We start from the raw sequence: 24,808 nt of genomic DNA, 5'->3' as shown, positions 1-24,808 counted from the left end.
TTTCAAGAAGGGGAAAATGGATGACCCGGGGAAGTACAGACCAGTCAGTCTCACCTCTGTGCCTGGCAAAATCTGGGAGCAGATTGTCTTGGAAGGCATGCTAGGGCACATGGAAAACAACAAAGTGCTTGGTGACAGCCAGCATGGCTTTACTAGGGGGAAATACTGCCTGACCAATTTGGTGGCCTTCTATGACGGGGCTACAGAAGTGATGGACAGGGGTGGAGCAGTTGACATCACCTACCTGTGCAAAGATGGACTTTGGACTTGTGCAAAGCGTTCAACACTGTCCCACATGACATCCTTGTCTCTAAATTGGAGTGTCATCAATTTGATAGGTGGACCACTCGGTGGATAAAGAACTGGCTGGATGGTCGCACTGAAAGAGTTGTGGTCAATGGTTCGATGTCTGGTTGGAGATCAGTAACGAGTGGTGTCCCTCAGGGATCGGTGTTGGGACTGGTCTTGTTTAATATCTTTGTCACTGACATGGACAATGGAATTGAGTGTGCCCTCAGCAAGTTTGCCAAAGACACCAAGCTGTGTGGTTCTGTTGATCCGCTGGAGGGAAGGAATGCCATTCTGAGGGACCTTGACACACTTGTGACGGGGGCTGATGCCAACCTCATGAAGTTTAACCATGACAAGTGCAAGGTCCTACACCTGGGTCGGAGCAATCCCAGGCACAGCTACAGGTTGGGCACAGAAGAGATTCAGAGCAGCCCTGTGGAGAAGGACTTGGGGGTGTTAGTCAATGAGAAAATGAACATGAGCCAGCAGTGTGCACTCACAGCCCAGAAAGCCAACCATATCCTGGGCTGCATCAAAAGGAGCGTGACCAGCAGGTCAAAGGAGGTGATCCTGCCCCTCTACTCTGCTCTCGTGAGACCTCACTTGGAGTATTGTGTGCAGTTCTGGTGTCCTCAACATAAAAAGGACATGGAACTGTTGGAACAAGTCCAGAGGAGGGCCACGAGGATGATCAGGGGACTGGAGCACCTCCCATATGAAGACAGGCTGAGAAAGTTGGGGCTGTTCAGCCTGGATAAGAGAAGGCTGCATGGAGACCTCATAGCAGCCTTCCAGTATCTGAAGGGGGCCTACAGGGATGCTGGGGAGGAACTATTCATTAGGGACTGTAGTGATAGGACAAGGGGTAACGGGTTGAAACTTAAACAGCAGAGGTTTAGATTGGATGTAAGGAAGAAATTCTTTACTGTTAGGGTGGTGAGGTACTGGAATGGGTTGCCCAGGGAGGTTGTGAATGCTCCATCCCTGGTGGTGTTCAAGACCAAGTGGGATGAGGCCTTGGGTGATATGGTTTAGTGTGAGGTGTCCCTGCCCATGGCAGGGGGGTTGGAACTAGATGATCTTGAGGTCCTTTCCAATCCTAACTATTCTATGATTCTATGATGGCACCTCAATGAAAAGTTTCAGTAAGTACTGAGAAAGGGGAGGGCAGGAAGAACATTTTTGAAAACAGTATAAAAAAATGTATTTAGCACCTCAGGAGTGCAAAAAAACAAAGACCTTTAAAAGCAAAATCACATACAGGAGATCACACAATTTAAAAAGCAACAAATGTTTAATAAAACTCAACAATAGAATCGGCAAAAGAAAATACTATATCCAGATGAAACCATAAATTATGTTTATGGAGACTGGTGTCATTGAGTCTGGAATATGTCCAGTGTACAGGGGTTAACATTCCTATTCTTGCCATTTAGCTTTTCAAACTAGTGCTAGGGGTCAGAACCTCAGTTTTACACTTCATTCAGCAGACAGCATCAATGACACATGATCTGTCCTATTATTGGTCAGACTATCAGCACTAATACAATAGATAAAATTACTACTTAAGTGCCAAATTATGCACTATAAAACATATTCTCTCTCAAAATGGATTTTATTATGTTATCACAAATTAAAAACTATCCATCCATTCTCTAGTCCTCAGGTATAGAAAGTTTTGACCTAAAGTATATTCTGGATATTAGATATTCTGGATATTTGGTTGGCACAAAGACACTTTTTTTGTAAGCGTCATGATAAGGCAGGCACAGATTTACAGACCACTACCCTACAGATATTCACTATTCAAAGGTAAGCATGATTTCTAAGAACTCTGCAGGTAAGACACAGAAGTCAGAAACAGTAAAAAAAGAAAAACAAACAAACAAACAAATAACCCTATTCTCCTCCCCCCAAAAAACCAAAAAACTCCAAAGAAACACCCCGCCCAAAAAAAACCAAAAACCACCAGCCCCCCCAAAAAAACCCCAAAAACCCTCTAATAATATGACGCAAGGCCTTTCCTTAGTTAACGGTGTAGTCATTCAAATATAAATAACTGAAGAATCTAAGATATTTACTGCTAGGGAGCTTACTTTCAAGCTCAAATCTGAACTTGATTTCACAACTCCCTTTCATAGGTGCAAATAACAGCAAATTCAGTTCAGATTAGCTGAATGCTTAAACCCTAGATTTCTGTTTGTTCTTATGTGTAAGTGGAACAAATTGTTGGTATAAATTTACCTAGAGAAAAATAGCTTTCAAAAATTAAATGGAGACTTGTCACATCAAATTGGTAATAATGCGTTTACAACAGATTTGACAAACTGATAAGCATTTCCTTACAGAAACCATTACTGTTTCATTTGCAAGCTTTTGTATCCATAAAATTCATTAGCCATGACTGTTCCCTAATCAATGTTTATCCTTTGGGGTTATACAATTACAGAAAACAGGCAATAGAGCCTGTGTTCCCTGTCTCAGTCACACAGGTGAGACAGGCAGGTGACTATCAACAGAGTATTACAGTGAAGACCTTTACAAAAATGTTGAGTTCTACTCCACAGAAGCCATCTCTGCAGGACACATTAGTTCAGTCAATTCTTCAACTACCACAGCAGTTGATCTGGGCTACAGATCAGCCCAGAGCACAGACGCAGACAATCCAGAACTGGCTTCATAGAGAGACAGCCTCAGTTTAGTCAGACTTGTTATCTCAGATTACAAGTTTGCACACACAAAGTGGTCTTCGGGGCAGTTTGATTGTGAAGTCCAGCTGCCTCCCTGGGCAGATCCCCAGCCTAACCCCAACTCATGGCAGTGCTGGGTTTTAGGGAATCTACAGAGGGAACAGTGCAGAAAAAAAGTTGCAGAGTGGATCTAGTGTATTCTGCTGCACCTGATTCAACTTGCTGTCTCTTCTATCCATTTGTTCTGCAGTAGCTGAGCTGTACACAGGGTTTATTTCCACAGTACAGGGCAGAGTGGCCAAGACAGGAGCACTGAAGGACAGAGAAGCACATCCTTCCGCATCCTCTTGTCATAGCATCAGGTAAACACCAGCCACACTGATCAGTGAGGGGTCTAAAGAGACATAGCCTCACCTCATCCAAAGATGAATTTTCCTGAGTTTTCCATTATTGTACAAAGCTCTTTGCAGAGATTTATTTTTTCATTATTTTCCCTTAATGCTGCAGAGCTACAGCCTTTCCAAATAAAAGCTCACTGCATTTATATTTATTATAAACCGTATTCATAAAGCACAGATAAAGCAACACAACTCCAGAAATAAAGATGTACTAACCCCAGTCATGAAGAGAAGTGAATAAGGGAAACTGAATTGGTGGAAAAAAAGAATAGTCTAACATTAATGCTCTCTTCAACTCCTGGCTGCTGCTGAAACTTACATTCTGTTAATCTGTTTCTAAACTGGGGTAACCACTGTGTTTCCAATGCTGTACAGCAATGAATATTTTTGCAAAAGCTTATCTTGTATTAACATCTCATTCACAATCTATCAAAAGTCATAGTACGGGACAACTACCAGAAAAACCACCAGGCAACCACAACACAACTTTATTAGCGAATTTAAACTGAATCTCAACTGTTTAAGTCTTCTGCTAATCTGAAGGGAAAAAAATCCTGAGGACTTCTGACACAAGAAGCAGCATAACAATTTTAAAATATGTATTTGTTAAATAGTTAAGTAACAGCTTTGACTGAGTTAGGACACATGTAGTTTTCCCACATTTTGATGGAACAAAGAAAGCACAGAGACTAAATAAGATAACAGACACAAGACGACAAAAAAACCCCTCAAACTTTGCAGTATAATTCTCTACAACAATTTCACCTTACATGATAAAATAAGTTCTGCCTCCAATACTAAAACTGAACTGGAATTAACAGTATGTGATAAATAAACCATGTAAGAACTGCTGAGCTTAAGCAGGTCAGACTACAATCTTTTGGATCTCTCCTAGTGTGTGCACCCTTAAAGCTCTCAGTATTCATGAAGTTGTACAGGCAATGATGATTAGCTACAATTGAAGCAAAGCCACAATTAAACACTAAGCAAATACTGCACCACTTCTAGAACACATGAAACCATTTCTCTTTAGGTCATGAAAATGTCCAAGCACTGAAACATACAGGGACTCTGCAGGGCAAGTCTCACAGAGACAAGTGGGAACTGCAAAACACAATAGAAAATAAAAAGGCAATAGGTTTTGCCAATAGACAGGTAGGAAGGGACTAACCCAAAGAATAACCAGGGAAAAGAAACTCTCTTTATATTTTAAAAGGTGTAAGAAGTAATCGTAAAGCAGAAAAACAAGCAATTTAAACATGAGATCAAAAAAAGAAACAATAATGATTCAGTAAAGTTTTGAAAATTTAAATGAAGCTTAACAGATCAGATTCATAGCAAAAAGGAAGTAAAAGCTATGCAACAGAATACACTGAGAGGCCAGAAATACATGCTTAGAAAGCAAGGAAATTATACAAAAACATATAAAAAATAAAAAGAAGGAAAAGCACAGTTTCTCAAAAAGAATGCAAAAGGCTCTGCTGTGTTTGTATATAGGCTACTGTTCTTTAAGGGATTTTATTTATTGGTAAGCACTCCCTAAAGAAACTGCCACTTAAATTCTCCCTCTTACAACTGTTCTAAGATTTCAGTATCTAAACCCTGCCTAATTTCCTCCAGTTCTGAGGGAAACTCCAACCTCTATTACATCCCAGGCTAATTAAACCCACCTGTTAATGCAATTAAATACTGATTTTACAACACCAAGCACAAGCTTCGATGAACCAGATGACATGAGGACTATTCAAAGAAGAAGCCACAATTCCCTACTTAGCTTGATCTTGTTGAAAACCACCACCTAACAGTAAGTGACTGTGTGAACAGATGCTATTCTGCAAACATCAGGATAGAATTAAGATGCTATTTAAAGTGATTCTGGAATGTTCTAAGCTTCAAGACTCTGACTTTGCAATCCAGATAGCTTTCTTTAATTTCTATGCTGTTTCTTCCTGTCTCTTCCTTTTAAACAAGTAACACTGAATCCCTGACATCCACTTTTATGTGGCAACTGCAGAATTTGAACAGTGAAACATCAGAAATCATGCTTTGACAACTTCAGGGAAGGCAGTTCCCACCTTTGCCTAGTACACCAAGGCTAGAGGTAAATAAAAAATGAAGATCATCACCAACAAGAAAAATGATGCTTCATATTGCCTAAAATGCACTCGGTAGTCAGTGCAACTCAGGCTGCGTGCACAGGGTAGAGCTTCTCTGTAGCAGAAGAGAACCAAAGGCCAAGCTCAGATCCCTGGGCCATTACCAGCACCTTCACAGAGCCTGGCTTAAGCACTTAGAAAAGCTGCACTTATTGTCACAGAACTTAAATTTACAGTACAGCACGATATTAACAGGATAGTTATTTTTTCTTTGCCTGTAAGCCCAAAATCCTAAAATATTAGTTTTAAGAATATTTTATGCAAAATTTCATAAAGCCTATATTAAAATCAAAATAGGCTCTTGACAGTGGAAGATTATTTAATAAACTGAGAATTAAATTATACTAAATTTGTTCCTCTGTTTTCACTTGTAGTATGAATAAATTCACCTGTACATTACTATGAATTACTATTAAAATACCCTGTGATACATACAGAATGGGAAATAGATATAAGTTCATGAAATGTACCTACAAGAAGTTATCTGCGCCAAGAATTCATTGGTAAAAAAAGAACAAATGTCCACAGATCAAGCAATAGAATAAAGATTTTTCTATTTTATCACTGTTGAAAAATAAACCAGTCCTAATTACTCATATTAAAGCAAGTCCTAAAGTGTTCAAGTTATAGAACTACTGGAGGGGAAAAAAAAAATACCAAGCTGAAGAGTAGTAGACTGCCAGCATGCACACCCCCTTCTCCCAAATCAATGCACACAAAACACCCACCCACCATGCCAAAGGTTAAGTCATTTAGTCAAGTTCAAAGATCTTCAAAGAGTTCTTAGATCCAGATAAGCCCATATGTTAGCAAAATTCTGTGAAAAGCTATTACTTTCCAATCTGCTTTTCATGTCTAAGTTACAGAACACACAGATGCTTGGCATCACTCAGTCTCCCTAAATTCTCACACCAGATAATCAAGGCTCACCAATAACTTTCCTATCTAAAATCCTAAGAAATGTCTTTATTCCATCAACACTTAGTCCACTTGTAAAAATTGAAAGTATCCATAAAAGCCCATTCAGTTACTGCACAATAAGTGTTAATTTGCTAATTTCTTCACAGGTAATCAATTAAAATGTAAAATATTGGATAAAATTAGTTGCACTAAATTTAACAGCTGCTCCATAAGCATAATTAGTTTCACAAGGGCCATATGTATTCTGAACAGAGACAGAGTTGAAACAAATAAGCGGATTTTAAAACAAGTTTGAGGAAATCTGCATTTAATTAGCAGGTGGGCACTACAACTGCATAATGTTTTTATACATTTATATTTATGAAGTGACAGAAGATCTAAAGGCTTTTTAAAATGGCGTTTATTGTTTGAATGGGAACTGTTTTGCTGCATGCTAAAGTGATTTAAATCCTTATAGCTCTGCTTTGAAAAAATCATAAATGGTGAAAGAAAACATGTGGAAAACTGTAAAACTAGAAAGAATTTGTGACAAAAAGCAGATACACATACCATAACCAAAAGGAAACTACACTTAATTAAATGTACACTACATCTGGAATATCAGCCTAATAAAACGTGAAACTATTAATTTTCATTGTTCTAAAGGAAATGAGGTCAGTGTCGTTTAGTATTTCCCCAATTATATTGCACTAAAGCATTGAGCTATATCTTATAGGTACAATCTAATCTTTTCAAAACACTACAATTTGAAAAGAGTCACTGAAACTGACTTTTTAAAATGGAAAGAGGAATTATAGCACAAACCCAAGACAGCTCAGTGGAAAGCAAGTGCTCTTTCAGTGAAGGTAAACTAAGGTATTCCATTGGCAAATAGCAACCACTATTCAAAGCAAAGTTTCTGAGACGTCAAGTCCTTCCCTGGCATTCTTCTAAGTATCTCTTGGCTTATATGATCCTTATTAGATTATTATTAGCTCAAGAGCTGCAAACAAAACCCAAATTATTCATGCCTCCTTAATTTAGCAATAAATCAAAAGTCTGGAAAGAACAATGAAACACAACTGCACTGCATCAAACCTGGATATTCATATTGGTAATAAAGACACAGAGCAAGCACACAACTAATTGCAGAAAAATGACATGTTCTCTTTCAAAGCATATTAAGAGAAACAGTTTAACTCAACTTCACCACCAGGAAAAAACAGCATGGTACAAGTTCTTGGGGAAGGTAAAATAATTTCAAGCATCAACTGCCATTGTTCAGAGTGCATAAATTATTAATTATATATATATCTTTAATGTGAATATGGCTACCTCTATAAAACATTTAAGGTCACTATTACACATGCATTTGAGGAAGTTAAATATAGATAATATGCATGACAACATGTTTTGTTTATTTATTGTTAAATGCAAGGTGAGTGAAAATGAAGCTAGGCAGCAGCAGAGTCAGCCTTTAAATCTGAAATTACACTGGGCCTAAGAAGAAAAAGATGTTGTTTCAAGCCAGTAGTTTAGCCAGTTGGTAAGTGATCAAATAGAGGATATTAAAGATAGTAATAGGGCCAGTGAAAAACCAAGATGAAATAGAAACAATAAACAATCAAGAACTCTCTTTGCAGAAATTTGAGAAAATTTGCCAGATACAGGCATCAACTTAGTTCAACAATAAACAATCCTCCACCATTAAATTACATTAATTACACAATCAAACATTTGAGGAAATAACAGTCAAAATTTCAGCAAGCTGTAATAAAAAAAAAGTAGTTACTGAAAACTTGGCATGAACACTGCATAAATGCAGCTGGACAGAAGAACAGATGGACAAGACACTACTTTAAGTTTGTTTATTCCCAAACAATCTGTTTGTTACAACTCTGGGTCTCCCGACTACTACCTCCTTGTCTACCTCTCCTCATTTTCAAAGTTCAAAGGGCTGCCTTTGCCACAACACCTTGACTAGCCTACAGACTGCCTATAGCAGCTGAAAGACAAGCTCCAGGGCTCATGACGGTGTTACCTCCAGTTCAGCATGCCCACATCACCACAAAGGTGTTGGAAAACCTAGAGGAGATCCACACCTGGGTGAAAAAGAATCGACTCCAGAAATATATAACATTTACTTAAATTGAACTTTTGTGTCAGCAGTCCTTTGCTCAGAGACTTGCTTCTAGTGGAAATCGAGTAGAACTACTTGCCTAGAATACAAGATAGAAGAAAAGCTGCCTATGACCCTACCAGCTGCAGGAGCACTTCAACAAAAGCCTAAGCTCAGAAAACAAAAACCAGAAAACAGACCAGAAATATAAATCACAGATTAAACAGTTGTTATTCAAGCCTGGAGAGAAGCCATTTGTTTTTTGTTGATATGCTTTTACAAAATGCCTGATGAAGCTAGTTACACTAACTATAACTTGCTTCCTTCATCAAATGGCTCACTTGAGGAGCAATTCCTTGCATGCAGAAGTGTGATCTGCTTGGAAGGCCAGATGCACATTACAGATACATAAGTATGTAAACTAACTGCACTTTTATTAGATACATATTATTTTTGCATTTGGCACAGAAAACTATATATACATATATATACTATTTTTCAACAGGCTTTTTTTGTGCAGAGGCAGGATTGCAGGAGCAGCTGTGGCCAAAGTAAGTGTAATGAAGTGTGCTGGCTGGGATTTGGGAAGGGAGAACAGCTGTGTGAACAGCTCCCATCATCTACTGGAATTGCAAACTGCTCCAGTCATTAGTGGGAGCAGGAGATTCTCTCCCCACTTTATTCCTTTAGCTTACACAGAGGTCACTAATTGCCCTAGATACAACTGGTCTAAAGGAGCTGAGGATCTTTGGCTTCATCCTTATCGAGGCAGTAGAAGAAACATGTTGCATCATTCAGTTCTTTTATTAATCTGTATGAAGGACCTGAATTGCCTCTCTTTGCTAAGATTTCACCTCAAATTAGGTTCACCAGTGTAAGAACACATCTGTTTTTACATTATATTAATTCCTCCTGCATCTTTCTTAAAGGCTGCCCCAAAACAAGACTCATTTTCTAACCCCACATTCATGTAGCCATCATGCGACTGAGCGGAAAAAGACAGAATTCTAATAGCCTTTAGGTAATAAAATAACAAAGAAACAGAAGTTAGTATGCTGTCTTGGCTATTAAATAAACAAAGAAAAAAGCCACCTCTCCAATCCCCATCATTCATTTCTCATTCAGAGCAGTTCTAGCAGTTTTGAAATTCTAGAGTTAAAGCATAAAACCACATACACCTACGTAAGTGTATGTAATACCCAGCTGCATATATACTAATAAATTTCTGTATAAGCCTAAAGTTAAAAAGTGAAATTATTATTATTTCAGTGTTGTTAACAAAACAAAAAAGCTCAAATGACTTAAGACTATCCAGCCTGTCTTCCACTCATACAAGAGGCCCTCAACTGTAAGAGAGGCAAAAGCAAAAGTTTAGTCTACCACACTATAAAGATACCAGCAAGAAGGATTGCTTCCTCTCCTAACCAAACTCCAGAACTGTGCTGTTAAGGTTGAAGGAAAAGCAACCAGGATTAAAAAAAATAAAATAAATTAATAAATAAAAGGAAACAGGCTTCTGTTCCTTTGGATTGTATAATCCTGTAGGAAAGACATTTTATATCTTTTTTACATTACTTTTAATAAAAATAATCTGAAAACTTGACTTCTACATGAACAAGTAGCTAACATTCTATTAGCAAGTGAATTTATCAGATTTTGTAATTAATTTATAGGTACACATGCAGTTATTCTGTTCTTGATACATCTGGAATCTATTTAAAAAAAGGGTCCAGATTACTTTCAGGACTCTCAATAAATACACCAAATTATTCTTTTCTACATCATGCAGGCATTAGTGACTCTGCATCTGCTATGACAGGAAGATCTGGATGTATCATCACACAGAAATGAAAAAGGGTCAAATTAATTTTCCAGATGGAATCACTATCCAGGGGAGTATTTGTTGTAAATTTGACAACACCTCCAATATTATGTTAAAATGTTAAGAAACATAAATGAGTGATTTCAGGGTTCAATTTTTCACTTTCCTGGTGCCTCTGAGAAGTTCAAATTAGTTACAGGCAAGCACTTCTGTCTCTCTTTGATAAGATCACTGGTTTATTTTTTGTAATTGTAAAACATCTAAAATTGCGGCCCCAATCATGGTTCAAGCTTAAATATAGTACCATATTTACATATAGTTACATCCAAAAAGAGATATTGGACAGCTGAATGAAATAACCTGAACAGATGCTTGAAATCAGCTTACACCATGGGACAATAACTGTTCTCATAAACTGAAATAGAAAACAAACAAACAAACCAAAACAAAACACATCAAACAAAAACCACCAACCCAGAGCATCATGGCACCATCGTCACCAACACGAGGCACTCAAACCACTAAGAAGTACCAGTATGGATCCAAAACTGAACCAACAGCAAAAAAAACTGTATCAATATTCCTCTTTCTTCAACAACACAGCAAGTTGCATTACCATTTAAAGGGCAAAACAATAACTGCTTAAAGACGAGAATAAAGCATATGCTTGTCTGTTAGAAACATACACCTAATTTAAAAGACTGGAACTATTGAGACAGATTTGATTAACACAATGAAGAGAGGTCTCAAATGAATGCTTTGGAAATAATATTTGGATCAAAAGCGTGTGTCTACTTTTACTTGACTGATAACAAACTATTGCTCTGTGCTCTCAATTAAGAAAAACTGAAACTTTTTTTAAACTCAGTTATAACCAGACATTTTGAGATATTCCACCTACACTTTTTACCAGAACAGGTTTATGAAGCATATAGAAAGACTTTTAGAATACCATCTTGTTTTCTGAAATTAAAACCCAAAACAAATATATTTAATGAAAGTAGCCATAATTTGCCTATAGGATCAAGTCTCCAAAATTTAAGAAATCCTAATATTGTTAAAAAAATTAAAAAAAAAAAAAAACAGAAAAAAACCAAAACCCACACACAAAAAACCCTTCTGTTGTGACATAACATATTGGAAAACAAAATATACCCAAAAGAAAAACAATAAAATCTGCATTGTTTAAAACATAAAGCAACAAAACGGCTTAATTATTATATTTCAAAATGCATTATGACTGTTCTGATCAATTAATTGTACCAATCACAAATTTATATTAGATCCAATTTCAATGGGTAAGAAAGATAAATTACAAGATGATTTCTGTATATCTATGCCTTTGCTTAAAAAATATTCTGTTTTACCATGGAATTTTCTCCTAAGTTTGGCTTTTTATTTAAAACATAAAATAACCAAACCTTACAAAATGACCACAAAAACATGAAACAATCACAGACCAGCACTACGTGTCCTTCCTGAATCTGCAAGAAGTCTGCAACAGCACCTATTATGTACTACATTCATCTCAATTTTAAAACCTAAAAGCAAGAATTAAAGTGTAAACTGTATTATTTCCATCACTAAGAATATCACCAAACTCCAAAAATAAAACACTGCATATGGTGTCCCTTAAATCCTTCAACCATTCTCTTCCCAACAGCTATATCACAACTTCTAGATGATTACCACCATTATCTGGAAGTTGAAGAAGGAGTGGAACATAATTAGATTTCAGAGCTGAAAGGTATAATACATATTAAGCTAACGATATACTAACCCAGGAAGATTTGCCCACCACCTTCAATGCCTCTTCAGTAGTCACTGATGCCCCACACCTGCAACAGCCCTGCTACCTGCCTGTGGTTCATGGTGCTGGCAGACAGTTTACTATTGCGTATTTTTCACATCCCTCCAACTTTGTGTTTCCCCTCACGCCTCTTGTTTCCTTCTACTAATCAAGCTACCAAGTCTTTGGGGCTGAAATTTTATTCTGAATACACAACCATTACTGCCGGCAGTGCACAAAGAGCTCGAGCCCTGCCTGGCGCTTTTCTGTTACAAGCAACATCAGGGTACATTGACTAACTACAGGAAAACAAGATATTACCTTAGATGAGATAATGTCTAACCACCTATTGCACTTCACAGTTGCAACATACTAGAAACTTGGTAACTTTGGTTACTGAGCTTCAGATTCATAAAACACACCAATCTTGTGATCATATCAGCTTTACTGTATGATATGCTCTGAAATAAGGTCAAGACTTTATTGTATTATTCAGTTAATTTGGTCTTTTTAATTTAGCTGAAGCATGGAAATACTCCATAATTCAGATCCTTTACCACAGTCTTCAGGAAAGCTCTCATCAGAATACTTGACATCTTACTTTATCCTGTTGCCCAGTTGGCAACATTCAGACTTCTAATGCTTATCTAACGCTAAGGGTGAGTAACAATGCATCCTAACTAATCCCTAATTATCACCCCTCTGATTAAGTGTGTGATAACTGACTTTGGAATTAAGGTTAAAGTTGCAATCTAAGGCAATTTTGCAGTCTGCAGCTAGAAAGCTGTTGATACACTCTGGTTTTAGCAAACACTTGTTCATTGGTCTAGTAGACAGGACCAAAGGCATAAGGTGTGAAACCGTGCAGGTATTTTGCCCTTACCCTGTAAATCAGGTACAATTAAGGACCCCATAAGAACAGGTTGTTGTCTCTCACTGAGAGGCTGAGCCCTACAACAGCACTGATGTGCACACTGTGAACAGTTTTATAACTAACATGATAGCTACACAGATGTGATTCCCACTGCTTTATTACATCAAAGAAAAATATACCCAGCAGTAGCTACAGTTTTGTTAACACCAGAATTTTCAATACAACCAATCAGAAAGTTCAAAGGCAGATTAAAACTGTTGTTCCGCTCTAAAATGTATTTCCTAGGAGTAGTTTTGATAATCTATGGAGCAACATTTCCATTACCTTTACGTATCTAACAGGACTTCCTAAAATAAAATTCCAAATGAGTATCAGGAAGAAAGGCTATTTGTATTTTACATAGTTTTTCTGTCTTGAATATACGTTTACAGAAGTGACCTCTTCTTAAAGATTCCCATTACAAAAGTCTCCAAATTAAAACAATTTACAAAATCAAAAATCGTGCAGCTTTCCCCAATGATTAGTTTATATTTTAGTTTATGCTACCACAACTCGCTTTCTTTAACCTCTTACCTGTTATTTGAACTAATGTTTTGTGAATCAATTACATTTTTTTCTTTTTAAAGATCAGTATTTTCAGTGAATCCTACACTTTAACCATAATCTGAACAATTATTTTTAAAATTTATGCTTTAACATTAAATTACTAGAACCACGTATTCTGTGGCAAAAATGACAAAGCTGACCTTTATTTTATTAGCCTACAATTTGCTCACCAGTGTTTTCTTAAGCTATATGAATGGCTTATGTACACTGACAACATCCCACAGATGGTTATGATTATGTTCAACAGGACAACACACTCACTGAAAACTTTCACAGACGCTTACCTAATGGGATGTCACATTAAATCTGACATTGTAAGATAAAATAACTACACTCTAATTACAGCATCTCAAAAAGGTCATTTTCAAATGATAGTCACAACATTTCTAATGTAATTATTGAATGAGTTTTCAAACAAGTGAGATTATTACACAGCTTGCTTCTGCCTGAAGATGTCCTTGAATATACATAGCTGTCAACATCTTGGAAATAGATGCCTCTAACTGCAAAACTCCAGTAAACGTCAGAATTCGATTTGACTATTGCTTGCTTCCTCTCTTAATGCTTAATGACTAATTCCTCAGAGATACCCTTAAAAGCCCTAAAATGTTGTCCTTGGGTAGAAACTTTCACTCAGCAATCAATTGGGAGCAAATTAGATGATTGTGTTGAAATGTACTGTGCTGTTTTAAGCTAACAAATGAATGAAGAAAGGTAGTATATCGGAACATATGCTACTACACTGAAGTTGCTAAAAGGGTCTGTTGGAAGAATATTTGGTTTCCAGTGAAGCTAATATGCTATAAGAAGGGACAGTGATGAAAGAATACCAAGTCATACGGAAATCCAAATATAGTGACAGACACAATTATTTTACTAATTGCTAATGAATACAGTCAAGTGGCTTCAAAAAGCAAAACTTTGCTTGGACTACTTTAGGTTTTGACCTCTGCATGAGCAAATGCATTTCAAACTGAAGCCCACCAAAATTGATTAACGGCGCCAGCCAAGGCCAGCGTGTAGTTGAAGCTTTTTTCCATCCATCACATGGCCCCAAGGATAGTTAAATGAACCTTAAAATGGCTACAAACAGCTCAATGACTACACAGACTCCTGCCAATTAGAAATAATTAGGCAGTCATTTTGGTGGTAAGTCTTTTTAAGTGCATACATAATGATGCAATGATGCTTATTAGCGATCTCATATGAGCTATGCTCAAACAGCCTGGAATAATTATGCAACTATCACAAAGCCTTGCACATCTCTGTACTTCACCTTAATGCATTTAAAAATCCACTTCATTACCTCCAGTAATTAATCCTCCATTAATTGCAGGAAAAGCCCAGTTTACCGTGCTTCGTTTCTAATTATCTTATAAATAGTTATGGTTCTAATTAATGTGTTCATTAAACTGAATATCTTTCTCAAAGCCATGCTCAGAGCAAAGGTTCCACTTTTGAGAGAAAAAGCCTAACTAGCCATAAGGTGAGGCCATTTTGGTTGTATTTGCTTTTATTTTAGTATATTCAACCTCCTAATTGGCATTTAAAATCTAATTTGGAAGAACTTCAAGAAGACTATATAGTAGGAAAATAGGAAAAGGATTTTCTTGTCTTTTTTTTTTACTCACTTTCCAATCAAGAAGCTTAGCGCTTTAACAGGCAAACTTTCAGTATATCTTTTTGACATAGACCAGTAACAGACCTCTAGTGCTATGCCACTGACTAATTTGAATTCTATTGCAATTTATCTTACCCCTATATGTTTCCATATAAAAGTACCAAAACCTGTAGAAGAAAAATAGATATCTAACACTATATGTATAATTTAAAACGAAGCATACTACTGGCTTTGCCTTCATTTCTAGGATACAAATCAGCAGTATAGAATTAAAAACCAAAATGAAATCTGTTATTCAAGCTGAGCATAACATAACCCTTTAAAGTCCATTAGAATTTGTCAATTTGCCTTACTAGGAGTTGATATGATCCTATGAAAACAGCAATTGGAGAATACCTTAAAATAATATTTATGGAAAAGGAAACTCCATACTGGTGGCATATGTTTCACAGTATTTTGAACATATGAAAATAAGAATTCATAAGAAACATAAATATTCTAAAGAAAAAAAAAATCCACAAAAGTACAACTAAAATATTTATTCCAGTTAATACAAAAATAGAGACTAGCTCCCCATCTTTCCCTACATTTTAATATTTTCTAAATATACATTATAATTAAATACATCTCTCTCCAGTTACACTATATAAAAATGAAAGTTTTCACTTTTTTTCCTTATCTGACTGCATATTTAACATAAAATATATATTGCTCAATGTCTAGTTTTGGCTTAAACTATGATACTCAGTTACTCAAAACAGTATCTTAACAGTAAAAGGTCAAAACCTCTACATTATTGTTACAAAAGAATTTTTCTTTTTTTTGTAATTTTTTTCCTTCCTATAATGTCACACCTTAGTAGAATCTGGAATCACTGAAGTTCAGTTTGGTCATCAACAGGACCAAAGTTTTTTTATACCAATAAATCTATACTAGGACCAGATGAAGTATTAGCATTTATACAGATTCTAGCTCTGGCATTTCAGGGAGACACAGTGCCTTGCCTTATAAACTGGCAACATTCCCTGCTTGCAGTGCTTTACACTAGCTTTAAAACTGCCTCTCACCTGATCAAAATGAACAACCCAGGCTAGACCCTTTTTCCTCTTAGTGCACACTCATCCATATGTGAGCACCTCACCCTGATCTCTTGCTCCTCACTAGAGGAGAGAAAGCTTTCAGGCAGATCAGCACACTGAACTATCCTGAAGCATAGATGTGGGAGGAAGACAACAGGCACTAAAGGATGAAGGGACAGCCAGGAAAGTGACACAGTACCCCAACTTTAATTAGCTTAATCTGGCAGGAACTCGCTCCCAAAGCACACTTTGGGTCCCCAGGTCCTGGCTCCCACCAAGTTCTGGATCACCTTTCACCCACAGAGGCAAGATATAACCCAAAGCACACTCTGGGAATAGTATCAACAGAAAAATTGCAGCTACCTATCTGCATCTTGAAATACAATTGATTTATATGGGATAAAATTTGTTTGTGCAAAGGTACCAAAACTACTGTATGCCGCAGCTACTGTCGTACTACTCAGAGACAGCAGCACCCTGATACTCAGCAAAGGCTTCAGCTGATATCTTGGCCAAAAGCAGTGATCAAAAATTCCAGGGCATGTTGCCAATTTACACAGAAGTATGGTCCTCTCTAAAACCCAAAACAACAATTCTCTAAAGCAAGAGTCAGCAACTACCATCTCTGCCAGGAAGATGGATTTTGAAAGCATACAGCACAGCTAGGAGCAAAGAACCACACCACCTTGAGGAAAAACAGCTAAAGCTGGCAGCGGTCCCCAGGTCTTGGCTCCCACCAAGTTTTAGACCACCTTCCACCACAGAGGCGTAACATTACTGATGAACAATATCTTATCTCTCTGGTAAGACTAATTTTTCCCAGGACCCAATATATTTATAGCAAAATTTTTAACCTCCAGGTTGAAAGAAGCATAGCATCGGGCACAGCATACTTCAAGTATCGATTACCCCTAATCCAAGGTGGCTAGTTATTAAGTCTTGTTATAACCACCCCTCATGTAACTTCAATAAAAGAACACAAGAGTAATATACAAAGATAATTGAGAAGGACTATGGTTACCAGTCTACTAATACGTAAAGGAAGCACAGAAAGAAATCTGTGAAAGAAACTGTAATCCATCATTAAAACTACCATGAACAGGGAAATTGAATTAGGGTGTACGTGTAACTCTGGCACACACAGCCTCAGCAAGGCTGACTGAGGTACATGAAACAAAGTTCAGGTGGAATCATTTTAATACATGGGGATGACAGCTACTTGTGTTCTACTGTTAGAAGGCAGCTGTTACTCCTACTAGGGCTTTTTACATTGTGACAAGTCCCACAGAAAAGATACAGCAAAACACTTTCAGCAGAAACACGTGTTTTTCATCTGGATCTTTAGGTGCAATAACTGGATCTATTAACTCTAGTAACAGATCTAGTAACTAGATTCTGTTACTGTCATATGTTACTAGAATTAGAAAGAATGAAAAATGGGAATAAAGTAAACAGCAAAATTTTTCTACTAAATTTTACAATTCTGTGTTTCATGTTTTTATAATCACATTCTAGAAACTAACTCTGGAAACAGCGGCAATTTACACAGCAAACAATGATGGTCTTATATTACCAATACATCTTTAAGACATCTGCTATATGTTGGTTCGCACAGTTGCCTCTAGAAACACGAGCTCTGCAAGAAAAATAATTAAAAAAAAAAAACCAACCCATAACAGCTTCTATTTCACAGCCAGAGCTTCAGTAGCAGAGAAAAAAAGGATTTAAAAAAAAAAAACAAAAAAAAAACCCAAAAAAACTACATAGTGGTTTAGATACATTGAAATCAAACAGCCAATCCTGAACAAAAGGAGAATCGCATTTTTCTTGTCTTATTTTGTGCCTTTTCCCAAGCAGGAAACTGAAACATTAAAAAAAAAATAAAAAAATAATCCAACCCCAGGAAATACCAACCTGCAAATACACCCCTTCCCAAAGGGAGAAATGAAAGAGTTTAGTAAAATAAGAAGCTATACTTATAACAACACATTTTGCATACACAACACCTGGACTGCCTTAGAAAAAAGTTTACATGCAATTAGACTCAATGCTTACCTCTAAATGAACAACACTTATGCACTCATACCTTTTTGTTAACTTGTTGGGGGGGGGGTGTTTTTTGTTTGTGTAAGGTTTTTTTGGTTTTCTCTTATATACCAACGAAAAGCACCAAAGCAACTGTCACTAGCAGCTATCTGGCCTTCCTGATAACTTAAGGGCCCTTGGTGTTGCCTTATGAAGTTTAATTTCCCAAAGCGATCAATTAGGTCTCAGTAATGTGCACATTGGTGGGTTATTGCTCTAGGATATCTTCAGTGACACTGCTTCACCTCTATTTTTTCCAGTATACTTCTGTAGACAAAATTTTCAGTTCCTTTTGAAAAAAGTTATTACAGCTAAAAAATATGTTTAGATGCTATTGCTGATAAAACCTGTAATGCAACAAGATTTTAAATAAAAACTGCAGGCTTTCATTTATTGGGAGAAAAAGAAGAAATATGATCTGATGTTACCATCCACAGAAAAACTAGAGATAACATGAACAAGCTCAATAATCTGAATTGCACTAGTTCTAAATATTATAATTAAATATATATTCTAATGGACCAAAGACTCTAAGCTTCCCCACCAGTAAGAAGAGAAACAAACATGTAATATTTACACCAATTCCTTACATAATTGCGTGGGTCTACAGCTAGTTGCACATGAGTATCTTAATTTGCGTGGAAAGGACAGAAGAAAAAATATCCTAGGCAGCAGACCAAAACTTTAAAAGAGCAGTCCAGTAATTCTAGTAGTTACTACCAGGAAAGAAAGGAAAAAAAAAAAAAAAACAAAAACAAAAAAACCCCAAACCCACCAACTAAAAAACAAAAAAAAACCCACAACAAACACCAAAAAACACCAACCAAACCCATTTCAAAAGAAATATTCTGATTAAATAGAATTGCTTGACTTCTTATAGGACTTTTATGGGCTTCTCTTCTGAAAATTCTTGGATCCATTTCCAAGGAAGGTATTTCCAAAGCATTTTTATAGATTAAGACAGCTTTTCAACACTGTCTGACAATGTGTCCAACCTTGTTCTTCACAGTTTTCTTGTCAGTTTTTGGTTCTTACAGCAGCCATACAAAACGAGCCATGTTTGTACCTTCTCCCCCCATAGCTATCTCATGGCTCCAAGTCAATACTGCTGTTGTTACTCAGACTTCACTTCCTTATTCCTTCTACCTCCTTGCCATCAGACAATAAAACTCATTATCTGATATCCATAGCATGGTCAACTCCAAAAGCCTTCACCTTCTTCCCTAAGTATTTCCTTTTCCCTGGAACACCTACCAGCACCTATGTTAAAATATTCCCATAGGCAAGACCTCTACTCTTCAACTGAAACCAGCTTCAACTTTAACTCATATATCTGCCTCATATTTAAATTCAGTCTCTCTTCATAACATTCTTAAAAATCGGTCTTCTAAACGCACACAAGTGCAATTCCTTTTTCCTTTCTTTTAACTTACTCTCCTCTACCCTTCCTGCTCTCCCATAAACTCTCAATCTAATTTGCAAGCCCCCTCCCAACTTTGCTCTTTATTTATCTGCCATTATCTCTTCCACTAGACACTGATGCTGACATTAATGTCTACACCAAAATGTACATCCCTTTTAATTTCCTCTCTCCTAAAACCCTAATTTTCTTTTCCAGCCAATGCTGTTCTAGAAAATTCTCCCTGTTGTTCATAATTAAAGCTCTAATTGATAGTTTCTAGTGGATTACAATGTAGTGTATGCTAACCAGGACAGACAGATGCAGCCTGTAACTGAAAGGAAGTTTTGAACCCACATTAGTATAGATTATGTCTTGATTCAACACTTCTTATCAGCTGTAAGACCAGATAGGCCAGGGTTTTAATTTGAAAAGACTCTAACACATTAATACTACCACACTAAAATAATGTGATACATGGAAAAGAGACTAACTGAAGACAGACTCACTTCTATTTACCATTCCAAGTAATGCAAATACAAAAGCATTCAATAATAATACTGTTTATATCTTTGAAAAGTCTTACAAATGACATTTCACTTTGCAATATCGACTCCAATAAAGTACTTCCTAGCAATGTTTTGGATTTATTTTTAAGATATTAAACTAGGAAATTTTCAAGACAAAAAAAAAATACCCAAAACACTCAAAAAAAATCGAAAAAAATAAATAAACAAACCCTCAGGCAAAAGATGACTGACCCATGCCAGTACTAAAACCTGAAACCTGCAAAAAGCCTCAGATCTTCTGTATACAGCAGCGCACTATAAAGAACACAAGTGAACAACTGATACATAGGAAGGGTTTACAGCTTTGAGTTAAGTGTCTGCACAAAGCTACGACCTTTTTGAGAACAGAGCAAACCCAAAGGCAAGAATCTCTAACTTCAGGGTAAGCACTGTCTGGTATTGTATTGGGGTTTGCAGCAGCAGTATTGAAAACACAGTTAGAAAGGGGTGATGGGGAATTCTTTTCTTGTAATCCCACTATCAGTGTGTCATAAACCAGGCATTGCAAATGACACTATCTTTAGAGATCACTAAATTTGAGAACCTGTCTCTATTCAGTATGTACACCAACACAGCACCATATTAAAGAAAATGGTGCAGGTTTACTATTTTTTGCCTAATGACCCTTTCACATTGCATTTTTCTGCATGACTTCAGGACCCTATTTTTAAATATTACAAACTGTAAGTGCTAAACCAAAGAATTCTGGAAAGCTGTAAGGGTTGAACGTAAGTTAATTCTAGTTTACGTTGCTAGGATAATGGCAAGTTCAGTCAACAAGCCACTTTTCCATACCAAAACACAAGTCTATTCCAAAGACACCCATAAGAAGTATGTCACCCTGCAACTGGACTGCAGTGAGTTGTACACATTTCAATATTAAATCAATTAGATGGAAAGAACAGTTAAAAAAATAAGTAACCATCTACCACCACTAAGATGAAAAACAGCACCTATGCCATGAAAAAACCCAACACACTGACCAAACACTTCCTTCAGAAACAGTCCAAAGGCCTCAGTTCTCCAATCAGGACTACTTTATGCATGATATTTTCTCTTCTTAGATGTGTACAGATGTATTAGGTGTTACTGTGCTAGTTTTTAAGTTAAGCTGTGTTAAAGATATTTTAAGGCAGGAGTTTTAAGTTTAACGTAAAAAGAAAAGCCAAAACCACTTGGCAGACAATAAAAACAAACTTGCATGTTTAAAGGCAATTATAGTGAAATACCCTATAATCACAGAATTGTATGATATCAAGGAATAAAGGTTAACATGTTTCGGTTAGTTCTATTTAAAGCCATGTAAATTAAAAGATTTGCTTTACAAGTCCTGATGTAGAGTATTTTCATATACAATTAACTTGCTGAATTGCACTGAAAACTCTAAAAATATTAGCAAGAATTTATCCACATAGAAATTATATGAAATCTGAGTTTTTCCATTCCAGAGAAGCATAATATTCTAATAAGAACTATCCTAATCTTCACCCAGCAATAATTTCAAAATGATATTATTATTCTCATTTCCTTGAATAATATCCATACTCCAGGGCCATTTTCCTTCTCATATTCAATATCATGCATGCTTGTATCAAGATTCCTTTCTTCATATCCTGTCACAGTATCAATCACTGCCTCCTGTCCACTCAATCCACTTTTGATTTATCAGCCGCCGTCTTTCTGGACTCCATAACTCGACCCAAACCATTTTAGCAAGACATTGACAAATAGCACCCAGTATCACATCAACCTGTTCCACTTAGTAAACTAAGAAACAGTAACTGTGACATCTCTGCATAAGTATTCCATTCTATTCCCTAGACTGATGTATATTAATGAGGAGATGGTATTTGAAATGCTTCTTCCACATCAGCATCTAATATGATCAAATTAGGAAATGGGATGATTTATTAAATTTCGTAGAGCTGAAATATTTCTTTATATCACTATATGTGTGGTTTCAGAAAGTGAGCTGTTGCTTTCAATTTTTCTACTGAGGATGTGCCTGCATTTCACAGACGAATTATTGTCTTTAAAAAGATTGCAAGAAGGCGAAATGTTATTAAGCAAATGCTCAGTAAAACAAACTAAATCGGTTTTAAAATTCCTAATTTAATGTAAATCTTGGTTGTTTTGCTGAAATTCAGTTTGTGATCTTATTAAGTCCTATTTGCATTGTACTATCTTGCTGTAGGACAGCTTTAAATTTATAGCATTACTAGGAAGCCCCATTTTTTTGACTCTAAAAAATACATCTAAAATAAAAGAGTTATGCACAATTTTGCTTATCTTCTAAAATAAAGCAAAAATCACTTTAGATTACAAACAATAGCCGCTCAAAATATTTTTAAGAAGTCATTATAAAAAATTAAGTTTTCAAATACCTTGGTATTTCAGTATTTTATTCATCTGGGCATCTGTAAATTATTCACTCAAAAAATAAGCTAGACTAGAGAAGTTATTAAAAAAGAAGATTACATTACAGCCACATATACTGTTACCAATATTTTCATTACCTTGAAAAACAAGCTATCTTAATTTTAGGGAGGACTGGGAGAAGACATTAGATTCAGAACTCGTGCTAACTGCATGACTTACATTAAAAAAAAAAAAATCCAGTGATTTAAAGATACTATATAGTGGATCTTAGCTTCCAATATGAAACTAATTTTCTACCATTGGTCTAATTCCCATTGGGTAGGGAGGAAATCACAGTCACTCTAACCCTAAAGGTGGTGCTCTGAGCTACAAGAGTAACACAACAAACACAAGTAGCACACAGATGATCTTCATTTTATTGCTCTCTTACTGCTGCTTATCCATTGGGTGTGTAAATTTTACTCCCCAACACTAGCAATTCTGAAGTTGGAGATCAACAATAACAACTTGGCGGGTAACACACTCTTTGCTACACTAAGACAAGGTGGCTACCTGAGTTACTTCTGATCATTTTATTTCGTAGTTTACATTATGTAGATTTACATACATAGTTTACAGCTTATCTTCACTTCTTATCTCTAAAAGTCATATGAAATAATTTGCCCACCCTAAGCAAAAGCATTAATGAATGACAGATGCCAAATTCTTATGAAAATTACACTTCAGCACTACAAATACACACATTTCCCAAGATAAATACTGTGTCTTCGCATTTATCAGCTTCAAATGGATTTTTCTTGTCTGACTTTTTAAATCAATTTCAACTTCTGGTATCCACAACCTCCAACAGCAAAGGCTTCCTCAGCTTGACTATGTGATACATAAGAACTAGCTGCTTTTGTTTGACTAGGATCTGCCACCAGCTGACTGTTCACTTCATGCCTGCCCCAGGTCTTCAGCTGGAGGAGAAAAGAAACACTCATTCCTTAATCATCTTTTCCACATCATTCATTCTTGTTTTATACCCCTCCATTATATTTCCTCCAACCCCGGCCTGAAGAATCACAATGTACGCAGTCATTTTAGGAAAGCTGTTCACACCTTCGATCGAGCACACAAGACAGAATTTGAGATAGGAAAGAAGTATTCAGCATTGCTGCAAATGCCTCAGCTCTAACAAACAGGAAAAACACAGGCCTCCAGTAGCAGCTTTCTGCAACCTATTTAACACTCCTCCAGAAATAAGATTAATCCTTGGCTTCTCAGTGTAGCATTATAACAGAGAGCAGACTTGGAAAAAATTACCATAAAATAATCAATGTGTCCTGTTGGGTATAGTTTTTATGCTTTTAACATGCCAAAAGACTCTTCTGTTATAATTTAAGGTGTTATTTATTAATATTTCCCCTGAAGAAACATGCCTGTGAACAGTAACATCACTTAAAGTGACATACAGCTATACCTTTGTGGTTGTAGTATTGAAAAAGCTGCTGTATTTTACAGATAAAATTTTATCTGCACAATATATCCTAGCATAAAACGAAGTAAATGGTAGTTATGTTTTTAAAGTTTTTAAGTACATAATTTCTATATACTGCAGGGACAATTAACTTCAGTAAACCTCTTTATATTTTGTCTAATGAGATCTGCAATTTATTCTTATCACAATTTTAAAAAATGCTGAGTATCTGACATATTGAAAAACAGCATTTGCACCTTATTCTTGTAACATCTCACTGTGTTAAAACTGATTTTGTTAGCAGAACAGTGGATATTTACAGGAATATTTCTACACACAGTGAAGCAGCTTATCTAGGGTCTACAGCTCAGATGGTAAGTATACTGCAAGAGAGATCAGACAGTTAAAATAACCAAATTTCTACTACAAAGGCACTGTAGCAATAAGTGTCCAGGCAACCATTATAATGAACAGCTGTGAATAAGTAATGAGAGAATAACAATAAGAGAAACGTCCACATCTTTGAACAACAATTTTTCAGAATTTAGAGGCAACAGCTCATATTTGGTATA

The 24,808-nt window shown here is 36.3% G+C and overlaps 1 protein-coding gene across 1 annotated transcript in view; it reads right to left on the bottom strand.

Moving 5' to 3' along the window:
- Positions 1-24,808, bottom strand: part of RSRC1 (arginine and serine rich coiled-coil 1) — a 176,472-nt gene that overhangs the window by 135,611 nt on the left and 16,053 nt on the right. The gene's annotated exons all lie outside the window — the stretch shown is intronic.

Source organism: Melopsittacus undulatus, chromosome 6 (assembly GCF_012275295.1).
Source record: "Melopsittacus undulatus isolate bMelUnd1 chromosome 6, bMelUnd1.mat.Z, whole genome shotgun sequence".
NCBI lineage: Eukaryota > Metazoa > Chordata > Aves > Psittaciformes > Psittaculidae > Melopsittacus > Melopsittacus undulatus.
Note: the sequence above shows the minus strand (reverse complement) of the source record. Positions and strands in the feature narration are given on the sequence as shown.